General features: G+C 46.1%; 1 protein-coding gene across 1 annotated transcript in view; it reads right to left on the reverse strand.

Annotated features, from left to right (window-relative positions):
• Positions 1–19234, reverse strand: part of SBI1 (Leucine carboxyl methyltransferase) — a 116137-nt gene that overhangs the window by 52405 nt on the left and 44498 nt on the right. The gene's annotated exons all lie outside the window — the stretch shown is intronic.

Consider the following 19234-nt stretch of genomic DNA (forward strand, 5'->3'; position numbering starts at 1 on the left):
GAGAAAGTCATTCTTAAGCATATAGTGCTCATGATGTTGCCCATCAACAAGCTGGTCATAGATCCTTGCAAAATCTGAATCTTCAGCATATTGTGTCTTCATTTCATCTAGTTCACAATGGTACGGAATTGACACTGCTGAAATTTGAGGCTTTCGTGACAACGCATCAGCCACCACGTTCTTTTTCCCTTGCACATGCACAATCTGAAAATGGAACATTGACAAGATCTTTGGCCGTAACTGTTTAGTAACGCATAACTTTCCATGCATCATGAGAAAGTCATTCTTAAGCATATAGTGCTCATGATGTTGCCCATCAACAAGCTGGTCATAGATCCTTGCAAAATCTGAATCTTCAGCATATTGTGTCTTCATTTCGTCTAGTTCACAATGGTACGGAATTGACACTGCTGAAATTTGGGGCTTTCGTGACAACGCATCAGCCACCACGTTCTTTTTCCCTTGCACATGCACAATCTGAAAATGGAACATTGACAAGATGTTTGCCCATCGCATGTGCTTCTCAGACAACTTCGTCTGTGTAAGAAAATATCGCAAGGTTTGATGATCCGTTTGGACAACAAAATCAGCCCCTAGCAAATAGTGTTTCCAACTAGTGAGAGCATGAATTATTGCCAGCAATTCTTTCTCATAGACTTGCAAGTTCCTTTCAGTCTTCAAAAGAATTCTGCTCTCATATGCGACTACTCGGCCATTCTGCATTAGAACTGCACCAAGACTATGGCCACACGCATCACATTGAACCACAAAAGGTTTAGAAAGATCTGGCAAAATAATTACCGGATCTGAAGTCAGCTTCTCTTTCAAGTGTTTGAACGCTAAAATTTCCTTGGCTGTCCACTTGAAAGTAACTCCTTTTCCTTGCAGTGCATGGAGTGGAGAAGCAATCTCAGCAAAATTTCGGATGAACCTCCTGTAATAGGAACATAAGCCTAGAAAGCTTCGAATGTCATGTACGGACTTCAAGTCTGGCCATGACCTAATTGCTTCCACTTTAGCGGGATCCATGCGTACCCCATCCTTTGAAACAATGTACCCAAGGAAGTGAATTTCTTGCAAAAAGAACTCACTTTTCTTCGCATTGATGAGTAGCCTATTCTTGCGTAGCTCATTGAAAACTGCGGTCAAGTGATCCCTATGCTCCTCTTCAGACTTTGAGTAGACAATCATGTCATCAAAGAAGGTACCCACGAAGTTTCTATGTGGTCTAAAAATGTTGTCCATCATTCTATTAAATGTGGCAGGAGCATTTGTGAGACCAAATGGCATGACAAGAAACTCATAGAGACCAAATGTTGTCCTAAACGCAGTCTTAAGGACATCTTCTGGTCTAATGCGTATCTGATGATACCCGCTCTTTAGGTCTATTCTTGTAAACAATGACGCTCCCTCAAGCCGATCAAGAATGTCATCTATCCTCGGTATGGGGAACCTGTTCTTGATGGTATTCTTATTCAAGGCGCGATAGTCAATGCACATGCGCCATGAACCATCCTTCTTCTGCACTAAGAGTACAGTCGAACAAAAAGGGGATGAACTGGGCTGAATCAGCCCCTTCTCTAAAAGCTCGTTGACCTGACCCATAATCTCTTTCTGCTGGGCTGCACTAACCCTGTACGGTGGTCTATTCGGTGGACTAGAACCTGGTACAAGATCTATAGTATGATCCTTAGGTCTCTCAGGAGGTAACTCCCCTGGCAAAGAGTCCGAAAAACAATCATTGAAACCACTCAAAAAAGTTGACCTGTCTTTATCTAAGGTAGACAAATTAGATACAACTTGAGGTACTTCTTTTGCAAAGATCAAGTACGCAGAAAGATGATTCTTTATTACAGATGAAATAACAGAAGCAGAAACAACTGGAACAGACTCGCCTTTAAGCTTTACATCAAGGACATGAGTCTTTCCTCTATGTACAAGGGTAATCTTTTTGTTGTAAGTATCCACCATAGCATGCAACCTGTAACACCATGGGATACCCAATAACACATCACAGCCCTCAAGCGGCATAATATGAAATTCTTCCGCATCCACATAGCTCTGAATGTGTAGACGAAGCTTTCCCAGAATGGGAGTAACAGGCTCTGAATGTCCTGGGCATGCCAAACCTGCTTCGCCTGTCATACCCATCTCCTCTGCACGAATGCCCAACTTTGATGCCAATTCTGGTGATATGAAATTTGCACGGGCTCCTGGATCAAAGAAAACCAGCACTATCTGGTCTCTAACTTTGCCCCAAGCTCTGCACAGCTCCGTGGCATCTGTGTTTGGCTGATCTCCAACCAAATCTGGAACAAGTCCTGCACTCGGCTTTGGCTTCTTCCCTTTATGGTCTGACTTGTCATCCTTATCATGTGACTTTTCTATGGGCACTCATTTGCAAAGTGTCCTTCCTGTTCACAAATGTAGCATTTCTTGGCCTCCCTAAGAGCTTTCCTTTCTTGAAAAGTTTTGCTAGAAAAATGCCTTTTTTGTCCTTGTCCTCGTTCCGAAGAAGATTTAGACTGCTTCTGGGACGTATCAGCTTCTTCAGTGGAGGGCTTCTTTGTGGGAGGCTCAGAAGGCTTTGTTGCAACATTGCCCTTGGCTGAAAACTGTTTGCCCTGGGACCCTTTCTTGTGGCTATTAAATCCATCGGAATCTCCCTTCGACAGATTGCTGGCCACTCTTGCATTCTCTATCAACTGAAACATATTCATGACAGTAGTCTTTGTGCAGTAGTCCCTGATTTTCTTGGGCAATCCGCAACAGTACTTCTCAATCTGTTCTGACAATGGCACAAACCTGTAAGAGGTGACTGGCAACAGTGCGGCCCAAAACTGTGTATTGTACTCTTCCAAATTCGCACACTGTTTAGCATTCAACTCGTGCCATTCTGTCATCACATCCACTTCAAAAGTGTTTGTCAACCATGCAGGCGCAAAAAGCTGTTTGAATTGGACCCACGTTGTTGGGGCTTGACCCTGGTTCAACAATGCGGTCCACCATTGAAGCGCATTCCCTTTCAAGAAAGTGGCAGCCTTGCGTATCTTTGAAGATTCCGTGAAGTTGCCTCCAGCATAAGCTGCATCGAACTGCTGTATGAAGGTCAAAGCCTTTAATTGGTCCTCAGTTCCTCTGAAAGTTTCAAACTTCACTCCCTGCCCACCTTCCTTGTAATCCTTAGGCTGACTCAAAGGAGCCACATTATCATAAACAGGTGCCTGTAACAGTGGTGCTCCATGAGTGTTCATTCCAGCACTCGCATCAACTGTTTTCCCTGTCATATCTGCATTTTGTACGTATGGCTGCGAAAAACCAGCCATACCAAATTGTGTTCCAAGCACTCGAAACTGACCATAGGCACCCTGAAAACCTGGTTGGACACCCATGTTCGTGTACATAGGGTTACCCATGCCTGTTTGCATTGTCCCGAACACATTCCCTGGCATATAACCTGTGGAAGGTCCAGCCATAGCTTGAAACACTGAACCACCTCCAAAATAACCAGGATAAGTATTAGGTAATGGAAGGGTCTGACGCATAGCCTGTTCATTGCTCCCTTGACCATTCACAAACGGTTCCTGTCCAGCTAAAACAAGTTGCTTTGGATCATTGGACACCGCTAGTTGCTCAACCACATGGGCTTTCCCTAGAGCATCATGAGTCCTCTGCGCATTGGAAATCTCCTTTTCCTGCAACGGCTCAGTCATGCCCTGTGTAGGAGGCTGAAAACCCTGTGTCGGAGCCTGTAAGAATTCCTGCATCCTTGGGTTGTTAGCCAACTGCTGAAACATGTCCATGCAACAACGCAGTTGAGTTCTAAACAACCTGTCCTCTTCTTGAAGAGTTGAAGGAATTTTCTCTGTGCCATGTAAGGAAGATCCCTCTTCAGGTACTTGGTCTCTCTTCTCTGCCATATCGACAAGCTCTGTGTTGCTTTCACCCACAACAATCCAGGCTGCACTTTTTGAAGAAGAAGTGACTATCCCGTCGATGGAACCATATAACCGGCCCGTACAATGTAGAGGGCGGTACTATTTCAATTACCTGTTAACTTTACATAGAGCACTGAGAAGGGAAGAGAACACAGTTGCGTCCAGCGACTAGAATGTCACTGCGCACACGAGACCGACACCCTGTAGGCCCCAAAGACTGGCGCCCCTTTCGGTATTTCTTTATTCAAATTAAGGTAGACGATCCAACCACTTAGCACAAGCTTTCACAAAGCTGTCCAAACCTAGCGAGGGCTGAAAACGCAGGTTTTCGACCGGATTTCGACAGCATAACGGCGCAAAAACCCCTGTAGGTCAAAAACACCTGTCTAGGACGGATTCCCTCGATATCTGGAAGCTTTCTGGTGAGCTGTCACAGAAATTCAGCGGGCTGTAATTCTCTGTTTTTCACTGCCGGGAGCCCAAAAGCCTATGCACGCATCCCAAGGCTCTCACGAGGCTCCCCCGATGTTCCCTTGCAGTTTAGGTGCGAAACCCTAAACCTGCAGAAAAACACAGCAGGCTGTAATTCCCTGTTTCGGATCGTTTTTAGCGGAGCGAACACGCGTAGTCCCAAGGGCTCCCGCACGCAATGGGACAGTTCCCCTGTGAATTGGACGAGTTTTCACGCGAGAAAACTCTCCAAACTCGCAATCTTTCGTGATGGAACTGTGCGTACCTGTGGGGGATTAGCAATTAGCTAATCCGGTTCCTGTTCAGAAGGCTCTTGCCTTGGCAAACGCGCATAAACCCCCAGAACTGTACATAGGTCAAATGAGAAGCCCACTAGTGGGGCATAACATACTGTACGTAGGGGAGAAAGAGAGCAGTATGTAGCGTGCGGGGCATCACTCCCGTCACCATACTGTGCATAGAGGGCAAGGTAAGCATTCCATAGCTTCTGTACCTGCTACAATCCACCTGAGGCTGAAAATGGCGCCCCCTTTGTTGGTATGCAGCTCGTTTTTGCCTCCTAGAGTGGCAGAATCGCTCACAGACTGACACGTCGCCTAGTTTCAGAGTTTGGGCTTTCCCTGCTAAAAATATCTCAACTGGTGCGTCAGTTGACTTGGCAGCAGAGCAATAAAATGTTCCCCTTGTCATTCCAGAGCTAATGACGCGAACACATTTTCCGGTCAAAAATAGCAGTTCCCTAAATTTTAGGAGATGCTTCCATGGCGTCCCTATCGGTCTCCTGACCATCATTGAAGACTACCATTTGACCAACATCTACAATGTGGGTTAATTTACTGGCCCCTTTCAACTTATAAAGTTGCAGTGACTTGACGAGTGGCCCAAATTCCAGTTTGGCGCACACGAGCTTCCATACTCATCAGAATTCAGTGCTAACTGGCCCGGGCAGTCCCTGTCTGACCGACCTAGATCCCCGATGTGAGAAACCCATTTGGCTGCAGCCGTTTCACACTGGCCATGCAATGTCCACTTGCACCTTTTCAAGGGTTTTGGGACAAACAAGTAAAAATAAAATAAATATATCTAATACTTATTTACGGAAGGCAACAGGAAATATACACCTCCTGGTGACAGTAGCACCTTCACTTACACACAACCTTCCACACTCCTTTTTGATATTCCACAAGAGCATACATCACTCTCAATTGAGCTCACAAGCTCCCATTGCATTCTCCCAAAGCTTTTAAGCTTTCTTAATCTCTCTAACGCTGAGAGCGATCGAGCTATCGCCTCGAAGCTCTGAAGCCGTCGTGCTCTCCGCGATCACCATACGCTTTGATACCAATTGTGAGTGCGCTCACTGTATGAGCACAATGTGAGAATGAGTAAGAGCTCCTTATTCTTTGTATGTATAAAGAATAAGGAGATAAATGTGGGCAGTCGGACACTGGCCGACAGACACGGGCAAAGCACGGTGAGGCACACCGCCTTTACCTAACAAGAGCCGCCACAGGAGTTGGGCACGAAGATGGCTTTCTATAGAGAGCATCTTCTCCACCTCACGGGAGATGGGTTTGTGATTCTACATGGATACACATGTCTCATGGTTTGCGGTGTGCCATTGGTCAGATACGCACATCCTCACATCAGCTGGAGATTGAGACTGGTAGATTCGGAGAGATACCAGCAAACAATAGGATATGCCGCTTATGCCAGGTAGAGCCAGAGACAGAGCTGCATTACAGATGTCATTGCACAGGTACTATGAGATTCGGGGCCGTTTCCACTGCTTATTCAGAGAGGGTTTTGGTCCTTTCTCTAGGGTCATGAGTTATGAGGATCAGAGATGTCTTGGGCTATATCTACTTGAGTTACACATATATAGAGAGACTTTACTGGGGAGAGCTAGAGAGAGACAGAAACAGATTACAGATTTCTTTTCACTAGATATGGGACAGTCAAAGGAGCAAACATCACTACAAAGCTCGGCCCACACTCATTTGACCATTACCGACACTCTCATCGACCGAGCATTGGAGCTACGGAGATCCAAACGGCCACGATTGAGGCGAGGGGCTACACAACATCGATGGAGACTTATAGCAGAGGATTCGAGCCATACTCTCGACATCCAGAGTGCAGATAAGGATGGATTCTAGTAGTAGTAGTATTTTTGTTCTAGTCTTTTTGTACCCAAACATGGTATCAGATTCACTATTTTGTAACAAATTGGCCTCATAGGTCATTTTGGCCTTTTGAAGACGTTAATATAACATTTCATTTCATTTCTCTCTCTCTCTCTCTCTCTCTCTCTCTCTCTCTCTCTCTCTCTCTCTCTCTCTCTCATCATGCTTTTGTTGTATGCGGATGTAGTGCTTCCAGCACACACTTTAGAAGATGCACAAAAGCTTATGGTTGTCCTTGAGAACTTTTGCTTGTATAGTGGACTGATTGTGAACGAATCCAAGACAAAGGTTATGCTTGTGAAAACCAACCATAAGGAGAAGCCATCACTGTGTACAACAATGAGACACTTGGAGTTGTTGAGAGCTTTAAGTACCTTGGCCTTGAGGTTCCGTCCAATCACAGTGGCATGAATGTGCTATACGTCGTTCGAAAGCGGGAAAGAGAGCATATTATGCATCTGAGAACATGTGTAATGCGGGAAACATTAAGTGTTGGGTTCTCAAGAACTATCTTTTTGATGCATTGGTGACACCGGTTCTTCTTTATGGAGTTGAAGTGTGGGGTGGGAGCATCTCAAAGTCTACTTGGAAAGAGTTTGAGAATGTCCAAAAGCGTTTTCTCACACACTTTCTCCAAGTGAAGACACAAACACCGTATATGCTCCTACTTCTTGAGTCGGGATGTCTTCCAATTGAGGTTATGGGCATGGAAAGGGTTGTGGAGTACATGATAAAGATGCGTCAAAACCCCTCAAATCGACTTCCTACAATTGCATGGGAAGCAAGCAAAAAAGTTCAAAAGACACATAAAAGCAAGATCTTGAGCACGCGATGGATGCAAGACATAAAGAAGTGGTTTGGGAGATGGGATACATTACACTTGGTACATGATGCTTCAATTGACTCCCAAGTGAATGAAGCTTTTCTACAACGCCAATGTATTACGGCTTGGGAGAAATCCGGCGGGTCACGCTTCATACATTACACCACCCATATTGCCCCCAACTACAAAACCATGTTCTTCGCTGAAAGAGGAAACCGTACTCACAGTTAAATGCTTGAGCCTATCCCCTTGTCAGCGATACGCACTATCGTAGCCATTCGGCTTAGCTCCCATTTCCTTCGATGCGAGATAGGGTGTTGGGGCAATGGAGAAGAGTCAAATCGACTGTGCACATTATGCTCACTGCAAGTTCGAGAGTCTGAGTACCACAAACTACTAGAGTGCTCAGCTTTTGGTCACATCCGAACTTGCTTCTCTCACATTTTCAGCCATAACTTAGACCTACACACTTTCCTCTCCTAGCCAACGTGTGGGCTCTCCATTGCGACTCTCATCACCACAATTTTGGAGCATCTAGAGTCACTCATCAGCCATACGCATACTAGATCACATGTAACTTTGGTCCCATAGGTCATATTTGACCTCCGAGGACGATAATAAAATCTATCTATCTATCTATCTCTCTCTCTCTCTCTTCTATCACCCAAGTGTGGTAGATTGGTTATGCCATTTCCCTCTTGAATATCAGGTCTTGAGTTCAACTCACCTCGTCAGATAGATCTTTAAGGTCTCTTGGGATAATTTCCTACGACGTTAAAAATTCTCTTCTCTCTCTCTCTCTCTCTCTCTCTCTCTCTCTCTCTCTCTCTCTCTCTCTCTCTCTCTCTCGCTCGGATCATGGCTTTATACAAGTCAGTAATGGGGCATGTACGCACTCAAGAGGGGATTTCTGATTTGGTTTACTCCACTATTGGGGTGAAACAGGGTTGCCCGCTATCTCCTACACTATTTGGCATGTATGAGGTTGTTGACTACATTGAGAGGGATGGTGATACAGAAGCACAATTGGCAGGGTCATGGATCCCACTATTGCTATATGCTGATGATATTGTGTTGATTTCTGACTCAGGGATGCAGCGTCATTTAGATGATTTGTCCACATTTGCCCACGATAGTGGATTGTCTGTTAACCTAGGGAAAACCAAGGTTATGGTGTTTTAACACCACACCACAGTGGGTCAGGAGGTCAGCACCCACGATTACATATGGCCAGGAGACAATGGAGTATACAGATGCATACACCTATCTTGGAGTAGTCTTCAGTGGACCGGCGTTTTCATTGAGGAGAGCAGCAGAGACTAGATTGACGAGAGCTTATGCACCTTGGGAGGATTGGAGAAGATGTGTTCGCTCTATGGGGTTCAGATTTGGGGGCCCTCAGTGGACCACCGGGGCAAATCTGGTAGCACTGATGGATGGAGATGTATGGAGAGGCCTCTAGTCTCTATGATCTCTCGGATGATTCGGGCTAAGGCCTCAATGCCACATGAGATTATTCGAGCTGAGCTAGCTGCCCCCCCTCTCGTAATTGAGGCCCTTACTAGATCAATTTCCTTCATGCATAATTTATGGGACGTCCCCCGAGACAAATATGCTCGGCTAGCCCTTGAGTCTAGCGCTACAAGGGGACACAACATGTTGGTATGGGCAAATGACATCATGGTTTCAGTCACATGGCTTCAGCTAATGCATAGACTGCCTCCATTCCAGTACTCCTTGGATGCACCTTCCCTTTCTCTCACATGGACAAAGATCACTAGACTTTTACTTCAGGATTTGATTCAACTAAATACCAGAAGCACATGGATACAATTGGCACAAGAGTTGGGCACGAAGATGGCTTTCTATAGAGAGATATGTGATCACACCGGCCTATATGGACACTCATTTATCCTATGGAATACGATATGCTATTGGTCAGATGCGCACATCATCGCATCAGAGATTTAGGAGAGTACCAGCAGAAGCAAGGATATGCCAGCTATATCATATAGAGCCAGAGACAGAGTTACATCACATTTGTCTTTGTCCGATATACTATGAGATACGAGGCCCCTTTCACTGTCTATTTAGAGAGGGCTTTGGACCGTTCGCTAGAGTCATGAGATATAGGGATCACAGATGCCTTGGGTTGTTTTTGCTAGCGCTGCGCAGACACAGGGAAAGTCTCTTGAGGAGACCAGGCAATGGGAGACATTCACAGAGGGAGATCACTGACTTCTTTAGAGCAGGGACTCAGCAGCCAAATGAGCATGCTTCACAACAGACTTCAGAGCCAACTTCAACCAAAGGTATACTAGTACACAGAGCCATTGAGCTCGGGAGAGCTAGACGCCCACATCTACGAGGGCAACCATGACATCGACGGAGGCTCCATAAGAGAATCGGGACTATTCTAGCACGACATGTGAGACGCCCAGTACGACTATTTATAGAGGCGGACATTGACGAAGCTCTTCAGCGACCGATGCAATACTTTCTCGGACAACGCCCGATTCCAGGCATCTTCGGGCATGGATGATGATTTCAGTCTGACGATTTTAGTCTTTTAGTTTAGTCTTCCACTCTACTTCATTTTATTTTTGTACCCAGACATTGGATTAGATCCACAAGGATTGTATCAGTTTGGTCTCATAGGTCATTTTGGCCTTTTGAAGACATTTAATACAACATTTCATCACTCTCTCTCTCTCTCTCTCTCTCTCTCTCTCTCTCTCTCTCTCTCTCTCTCTCTCTCTCTCTCTCTCTCTCTCTCTCTCTCTCTCTCTCTCTCTCTCTCTCTCTCTCTCTCTCTCTCTCTCTCTCTCTCTCTCTCGGGGGTGTTTGGTGGGTTCAAATGAAATCTCTCATCGGTCGCTATCGAATCTCATCAACCCCCTCCATGGTCAGTACTCTGGTTGGGCGTCTTGCATGTCGAGCTAGAGTGATCTATATCTTCTGCTGCAACCTTCGTTGATGGTGGGAGACCCCCCGAGGTTGCGGGCGTCTTGATCTGCCTAGCTCAGTGACTCGATCAAGCAACGTACCTCTAGTGTGGGTGGGCTCTGAGATCTGCTGTGATGACTGCTCCTCTGGCTCTCCCCTAGCTGGTGTAAAGAAATCTGTGATTCGTCCTTGAGGCTGTCTTTCCCCTGATGTCCTCAACAAGCTCTCCCTAAGTCTGCGCAACTCTGGCAGGAACAATCCGAGATACCTCTGATTCTAGTATCTCATGACTCTAGAAAATGGTCCGAAACCTTCTCTGAACAGGCAGTGGACAAGGCCGCGTATCTCATAGTACGCCGGGCAATGACGTGTAGTGCAGCTCTGTCTCTGGCTCTAAGTTACATAGGTGACATATCCTGGCCCCTCCTTGCACCCCGAAATCGGCCAGTCTTGATATGGAGCTGATGTGAGGATGTGCGTGTCTGCCCAATAGCGCATCGTATCCCAAGAGATAAGTGTGTATCCATGTATGCAGGCCTAGTCGCAAAACCATCCTCCGTGAGTTGGAGAAGATGCTCTCTACAAAAGGCCATCTTCGTGCCCAACTCTTGTGTCGGTTGTATCCATGTGCTCCTGGTATCTAGCTGAATCAGATCCTGGCGTATGAGTCTGGTGATCTCTGTCCGTGTGAGAGACAGGGAGGGTGCATCCAGGGAGTATTGAAACGGAGGCAATCTATTCATGTTGAAACCATGTGACTGAAACCATGCTGTCATCTGTCCATACCAACATGTTGTATCGCCTTGTAGCGCTAGTTGTCGAGATGACTCCAGGGCAAGCCGAGCGTATCTGTCCCTGGGGAGATCCCATAAACCGTGTATAAAGGATACTGATCTAGGGGGCGGCTAGCTCGGCTCGGATAATCTCATGAGGCACTAAGGCCTTAGCCCGAATCATCCGAGCGATCATAGAGACCAAAGGATACATCTCCATCCATCTGTGTTGCCAGATCTCCCATGATGGTCTACTGAGGGTCCCCATACCTGAACCCCATAGAGCATAGCTCAAGTCACTAGAGTGTCAAAAAGCCAGAGCTTTGTTTGCGGTTCCTAAAACTAAACCTGCGAACACATCCTCTCCAGTCCTCCCAAGGCTGCATATGCTCTCGTCAGTCTAGTCTCTGATGCTCTCCTCAGTGAAAACACCGGTCCACCGAAGACTATCCTAAGATAAGTATATGCATTTGTGTACTCCACAGTCTCCTGGCCATACGTAAATGTGGGTGCTGACCTCCTGACCCACTGTGGTGTGGTGTTGAACACCATAACCTTGGTTTTTCCCAGGTTGACAGACAATCCACTGTCATGAGTAAATGTATGCAAAGCATCTAAATGACGTTGCATCCCCTCTGGCGAGTCAGAAATCAACACAATATCATCAGCATATAGTAACAACGGAATCCATGTGCTTGCTAGCTGAGCCCCTTTGTCTCCCTGACACTCTACATGGTGTGAAAACTCATCCACATACATCCCAAAAAGAGTCGGAGATATGGGGCATCCCTGCTTCACTCCAATAGTGGAGTAGACCATGTCAGACATTCCCTCAATAGTGCGTACCCACCCCATCACCATCTTGTATAAAGCCAGAATACCCCATATCAGCTCTGTAGGCACACCCATGTCCTGTAGTTTGCGTATAAATCTGGCTCTCTGCGCTGTGTCAAAAGCTTTGCGGAAATCCACAAAGCTACAATAGATCCTCTTGCCATGGTGTCTACCCTTCTCAATAATAGCTCTGAGTATCAGAATCTGGTCAAGAGTGGAGAAACCTCTCCTGAATCTTGCTTGCCCTGGTGCTCGTATGCCCTCTCGCTCTGCCCATCTACTCAGCTCTCCCTCAAGAACGGATGCATACAGCCTAGCTAATGTGTGACTAACCATGATGGTGCGATAATTCCCGGGAATCATGGAGTCTCCTGACTGGAAAATAGGCACAATCTTAGACATACTCCAAGTCTCAGGGAAGCCTTCATACATGGCTCGATTAAACATCATAGCAAGGAGCTCTGCAAGCATATCTCTGGCACGGATGAAGTGCTCTGCTACCAGACCATCATGATCATGTGCTCTCCTTGTCTTCATCCTGTCAATGGCTTTCCTTACCCCCTCGGCAGTTAAAAAAGAACATGTCTCCGGGCATGTCTCTAGTGGGTCCGGCAAAGGTGGTTGCCCTGATGCTGTATAGAGAGACGTGGCATATTCCCCCCATGTCTCTGTGGAGGTGACCGCTGGTGGTGGTGAATGCTCGTGGAATAGCCTCCATGCTTCGCCTGAGTCTTGACTCATAAATAGCTGATACAGATCCCGCTCTAGCTGAGATAGATAAGCCCTTTTCTTTCGTCGCACTAGCCGGCGAAAGATAATCTGTGACTGTCTATGTGTGGTAATACCCATGAGCACTTTCCTCTGTAATTTGATCCTAGTCTCTCTACACTCCTCATCATACCAACTATTCTGGGGCATGCTCCTAGATCGTCTCCGTGTAGGTTGGCTGTGGGGTAATGCCTCTGATGCTGCATCATGGAGCGTCTCTGTTAGTATCTGAGTGAGTTTAGCTAGTGGCCGTCCCGGCTCCTGAGTGCATAGCTGCCTGTATATCTCATCCATATACACAGAATCTGTCTCCCTCATGAAGGTATACCGAGTGTACGTGGGGACCTCTCCTAATGGAGCTGTGCTGAACTGAAATGATATCAGATTCACCAATTGTAACGTTTTGGTCTCATAGGTCATTTTGGCCTTTCGAAGACGTTAATATAACATTTCATTTCATCTCTCTCATCTCTCTCTCTCTCTCTAAGATTTGGGGACCTTCATTGGATCATCACGGGAGGACAGGCCACAATGATGGATGGGGGGACATGGAGAAGCCTTTGGTCTCTATGATCTCGCAGCTCATTAGAGCCAAGGCTTCAGTACCACGTGCTATTGTACGAGCAGAGCTAGCTGCCCCCCCACTGCTGGTTGAGGCGCTCACCAGATCTGTCTCCTTCATACACCGCATGTGGGAACTTCCCAAAGACAGATACGCACGCCTTTCACTTGAGTCCTCTCGACAGTTAGCCATGCAAGGAGATATAGCATGCTGGTATTGGGAGATGACATCATGGTTTCAGGCGCATGGGTTCAGCATAGACAAATTGCCTCCCTTCCAGTACTCACTAGATGTGCCCTCTCTGATTCTTACACAGTCCGAGATCACTAGGCTCATTCGCTAGGACTTGACTCAGCTAGACACCACGAGGACATGGATACAGCTAGCACAGGAGCTGGGCACGAAGATGGCTTTCTACAGAGAACATCTCCTCCAGCTTACGGAGGATGGTTTTGTGACGAGGCCCAGATACATCGACACCCACTTGTCTCATGGGATACAATGTGCTATTGGCCAGATACGCACATCTTCACACCAACAACGGATCGAGACTAGGAGATGCAGCGGAGTACCAGCAGAGGCCAGGACATGCCCCCTTGTACGACATCGAGCCTGAGACAGAGTTGCACTACACATGCCACTGCCTTGTCTACTACGAGATACAAGGCCGCCTCCATTGCTTGTTCAGAGAGGGCTTTGGACCATTCTCTAGAGTCATGCGGTACGAGGATCAAAGATGCCTAGGTTTGTTCTTGCTCGAGCTGCGCAGACACAGAGAGAGCCTGATGAGAGGAGAGGCTAGCCAGTCTCAGAGACAGACCACAGACTTCTTTAGAGCTGCACCCACTGGACACCCGGAGGAGTTACTACCACAGCAAGCTCGTCGCTTTACACTAGAGACATATTGATCGATCGAGCGACTGAGCTGGGGAGATCCAGATGCCCACGACTACGGAGGACTACACAGCATCGATGGAGGCTGCATCAGAGGATTCGGGTCACTTTGGCTCGACGTGCACGACGCTCGGTAAGGCTACTGACCATGGAGGAGATTGATGAGATCCACCAGCAACCGATGTTGGATCTCATGTGATCTAGCTATCCCAGCTAGTTGTTTAGCTACTTAGTCCACACCTAGCAGTTTAGGATTCCATAGTATTTTATTTTGTCATCTTGTTACTCTGACTTTGTATCAGATCCACCACATTCTAACTTTCCGGTCTCATAGGTCACTTTGGCCTTTTGAAGATGTTAATATTCATTTCATTTCATATCTATCTCTCTCTCTCTCTCTCTCTCTCTCTCTCTCTCTCTCTCTCTCTCTCTCTCTCTCTCTCTCTCTCTCTCTCTCTCTTTTGGAAACATGGGAACAAAACACATGCACGCTGCCGGACATTAGTGGATATATCAAGCACTCCGTATGGTGGAATGGTACCAAAATGTGAGGACGAGGTGTAGCTGTAATGTATAAGGAAGAGCTTCAAAAGATGGTTGAGGTATGCAAGATTGATGACCACAAGCGCTATATATGGGTTAAGGTTTGCTCATCAAAAGGATTGATCTTTGTTTGCAGGATGCTATATCCCGCATCGAGAGTCACCTTTTTATGACACAAACCAGCTATCCAAAAATGACCCCTTTGCTGACCTATGTACAGACATTGCAATGTATGCACAAGAGGGAGCAGTTGTCCTTCTTGGGGATTTGAATGCTCTTATTGGAAACACACAGGTACAATTGACAAACCATTCACTGCACCCTGCAGATAAGAATGGGGAGCTTATACTTGGTTCTATGTGGGATAGATGTTCAAGTGATAACATCATGAATGCACAGGGGTTAGCCATGATAAGTATGATGAACTCAATGTAGCTTGTAGCCATGAATGGTGCGGATAAGTTCGTACAATCTGGATCATACCCTTGCTACACGGCAAATCATGGGAGGAGTACAAATGATTATGCCTTGGTGAGATACGATGCATTGGACTTGGTCCATAGTTTTGAAGTGGGTAGCAGGCTACCAACCTCAGACCATACACCAATCAATATATGCCTACACATGCCCAGTATGCCTATTGTCAACACAATGAATACACCGAATTAGTCATACAAAATGCAACTCACGAAGAAAGAGGACTATGCTAGTCTCTTAGATACCTTACTGTTTGACCGGAACATGCCTTGTGACATTGAAGAGACGTGGAAGATCTTTCGACATGCAATGGAGGAAGCCGCAAAAATTATTATGGGCAAGTATCAAAGTGGTAAACAGACTTGGAAGGGTTTACCTCATAATCCTTGGTTTGATGCAAAATGCAAGGAGGCCAAACGTAAGATGAGAGGCTTAGCACAACACTCAAATGAATGGGAATGGGCTGCTAGAGAATACAACACACTCAAGAGGAAAAAGAGACGCATGTATGAACTCTCAAAAGAACAACTAGACTTGAGCAGGTTCAAGAAAGAGCCAAAGCAGGCTTGGCGTAACATGAAGGGGAAGAAAGGGGATGTGATGGGAGATTTCAGCCGAAACGAAATGTATGCTTATGTAAAAACTTTGTATGCCCCGTCGGGGACTCAAGAGGCGATATACACAGGGGCTCAGGCCGAACATCCAAAGCCCATCACCTTCCAGGCAGTCATTAAAGGCCTCAAAAGCTTGGCGAATGGGAAAGCAGCTGACACATTACATCTCACCTCTGAAATGCTGAAATGGTCAAGTATTGAGGCTAAGAAATGGATACACCATATGATGAATCAAGCAATCAACCAATACTTACCCTAAGATTGGCAAGAAAACTGGGTGAAAGCGCTCTTTAAAGGAGGTGACCGCAATTTTCTCTCTAATTATCGCACCATCATGGTGAGCTCATGTATGGCAAAACCTTTTGGAAGCATTATTGAGAAAGATCTTAGCACATGGGCTGAAAATAACGGGAAACGTGCCATTGGACAAGCAGGATTTAGAGCCCGTCACAGCACGATAGACCACCTTATCACACTCCGGGTCTTGATGGATGAAGCCAGGCTAAAAGGCAAAACCCTGTATTGTTGTTTTGTGGACTTCAAGAAAGCGTTTGACACAGTACCCCGTCAAGGGCTATGGTCACGTATGGAAACTCTGGGAGCTCCTATGCATCTTAGGGCAGCAGTGGGACGCCTCTACCAAGAGGTCAGATGTAAACTCAAGACAAACACAGGTTTCTCACAAGGCACTATGGGAGTTAAACAAGGATGCCCTTTGTCACCTACACTTTTTGGACTATGCATAGATGAGCTTGATGATTTCATTAACAAGGCTATGGGAGAGGGGGGAGATCACCCTAGCATTGGTACTTTCACGCTTCTTCTCCTCATATATGCCAATGATGTGGTTCTCTTTGCCTACAAGGCCCTCCTTCTACAGAAACTTTTGGATGCAGTACATGCATTTTGCAATGCAACGGGCTTGTCAGTCAATGTAGCCAAAACAAAGAGTCCACACATGTAGAAATGAGAATCAGCCCATCATCACGTATGACAGGCAAACACTCCAAGCGGTTGAGAGGTTCAAGTACTTGGGCATCTATGTACCTTCAAACCATGCATGGGGAAGTTGCACGCAAAACAGAATTGATGCAGGACAAGCGAAATACTATGAATTTGAGAACATATGCAAGTAAAGTGTCACAAAGCGATGGGAAATCAAGTCTCTGGCATTTGATGTATGTGTGGTCCAAACAATACTTTACGGTGTAGAGGTATGGGGGGGGAGTATCCCCGCTACCATGACATTGAAAAGATACAGAAAAAATTCCTATGTAGACACATGGGATCAAAACTACCACCCCATACTCAGTGATGCTTTTGGAGACAGGCAAGAGACCCTAGGAAATGCAAGCCTTACAGAGGGTACACAAATACCTCATGAAAGTTAAGATGATGCCTGAGAGCCGTCTACCCCACATGGCATGGCAAGCCGGATGTAAACCGCAAAAGAATTACAAGAGTAAATTTCTCACCTCCAGTCTCGTAGAAGACATACGGAAATGGTTCTCTAGATGGAATGTGGGAGACCATGTGGACATGCACATAGAGGAAGGCACTGAACATGAGCATGGGCTGAATTTTGACAGAAGCATACTTGAAGCCCTACACACTAGATGGAGTACAATAGTACACAGGTCCAAATTTGAATACTACAGTAAACACATCAATACACGATATTGGGAGACCTACAAGACTGGGGACACCCAGATGCATATCAGGACACCTATGTCCCACTGGGCAAGACGGGCCATTACTTTGATGCGGATGCGATCACACATGCTCAAGATTGAAACGAAAGGGTGGCTGAATATTAAGGAAAATAGAAGGACATGCACACAATGCAATTTAAACAAAGTGGAAAGCGAGGCCCAGCATACGCACACATCTGTGCTGATTTGCCACTGCTATTGCAAGGGGATGTCACCTTTGAGGAGCTTCTCTCTCGGACACACCCCTCCCCAGTAGCTTTAGGCATCTACTTTGCCAAAGTATTGGATCATCACACAACACTAACACACAAGAAAGCTACTAGCCCACTACCCCCTCTACACACATGAGGGGAGCCTCTTGTAGATTTTTTTGTGGTCCCATGGATCATTTTGGCCCCCCGAGGACGTAAATACAACATCATCATCTCTCTCTCTCTCTCTCTCTCTCTCTCTCTGACATATGTCATTGCACAGTGTACTATGAGATACGAGGCCGTTTTCATTGTCTATTCAGAGAAGGTTTTGGGCCTCTATCTAGGGTCGTGAGTTATGAGGATCAGAGATGTCTTGCGTTATATCTACTTGAGTTACACAGGCATAGAGAAACTTTACTAAGGAGAGCTGAAGAGAGACAACCCCAGAGACAGATCACAGATTTCTTTACACTAGATATTGTACACCCAAAAGAACAGACAGAGGAGCAGCCAACAGTGGAGAGGTCTGCCCGCACTACTGGCATCCTCATAGACCGAGCATTGGAGCTAGGGAGATCTAGACGACTTCGATGGAGAAGAGGAGCTACACAATTTCGAAGGAGGCTACAGCAAAGGAATCGAACCATACTTTTTCGTCGTCCAGAGTGCAGATGAAGATGGATCTCTATGAAGATGGATCTCTACTTCCCTCCCATATTGTCTACACATTGTACTGCTTAGTTCACACATTTCACGCCTTTCACCTTTCACACCTATCAGCTTAGTTTAGGATTCCGCAGTATTTATATTCTGTTATCCTAGTTTAATTTATTTTGTTAATCTGACTTTGTATCAGATACACCGCATTGTAACTTTCTGGTCTCATAGGTCACTTTGGCCTTTTGAAGACGTTAATATAACATTTCATTTCATTTCTCTCTTTCTATCACCCAAGTGTGGTAGATTGGTTATGCCATTTCCCTCTTGAATAACAGGTCTTGAGTTCAACTCCTCGTCGGCTAGATCTTTAAGGTCTCTTGGGATAGTTTCCTACGACGTTAAAACTCTCTTCTTCTCTCTCTCTCTCTCTCTCTCTCTCTCTCTCTCTCTCTCTCTCTCTCTCTCTCTCTCTCTCTCTCTCTCTGTGTGTGTGTGTGTGTGTGTGTGTGTGTGTGTGTGTTGTCACCGGAGGGTTGCGTCTCATCTCACAACGGAGACATCCTGCCCCCTGCACATCCCAGTCGGGCCCCGATCTTGGGGCTCCAAAGAGCCCATTGACACAACCATATGTCTTCTATCACTCAGAACACCTCTAGCATGTTCACCAAATTTTGGGGCACCTTTTGCAACAATCAGACTCTCAAGATTTGCACACTTCTAGTATTGCCACAAACTACAAACTTGTGATGACAGGACACCACGATCTAGAAAGTAGATGAGTGAAACATGAGTAGTTTCTATTAGAAACTAATAATTCGAACACAGATTGAAGTGCTTTT

The sequence above is a fragment of the Adiantum capillus-veneris genome, chromosome 30 (assembly GCF_014529385.1).
Source record: "Adiantum capillus-veneris isolate H3 chromosome 30, ASM1452938v2, whole genome shotgun sequence".
In the NCBI taxonomy this organism is placed as follows: Eukaryota; Viridiplantae; Streptophyta; class Polypodiopsida; order Polypodiales; family Pteridaceae; genus Adiantum; species Adiantum capillus-veneris.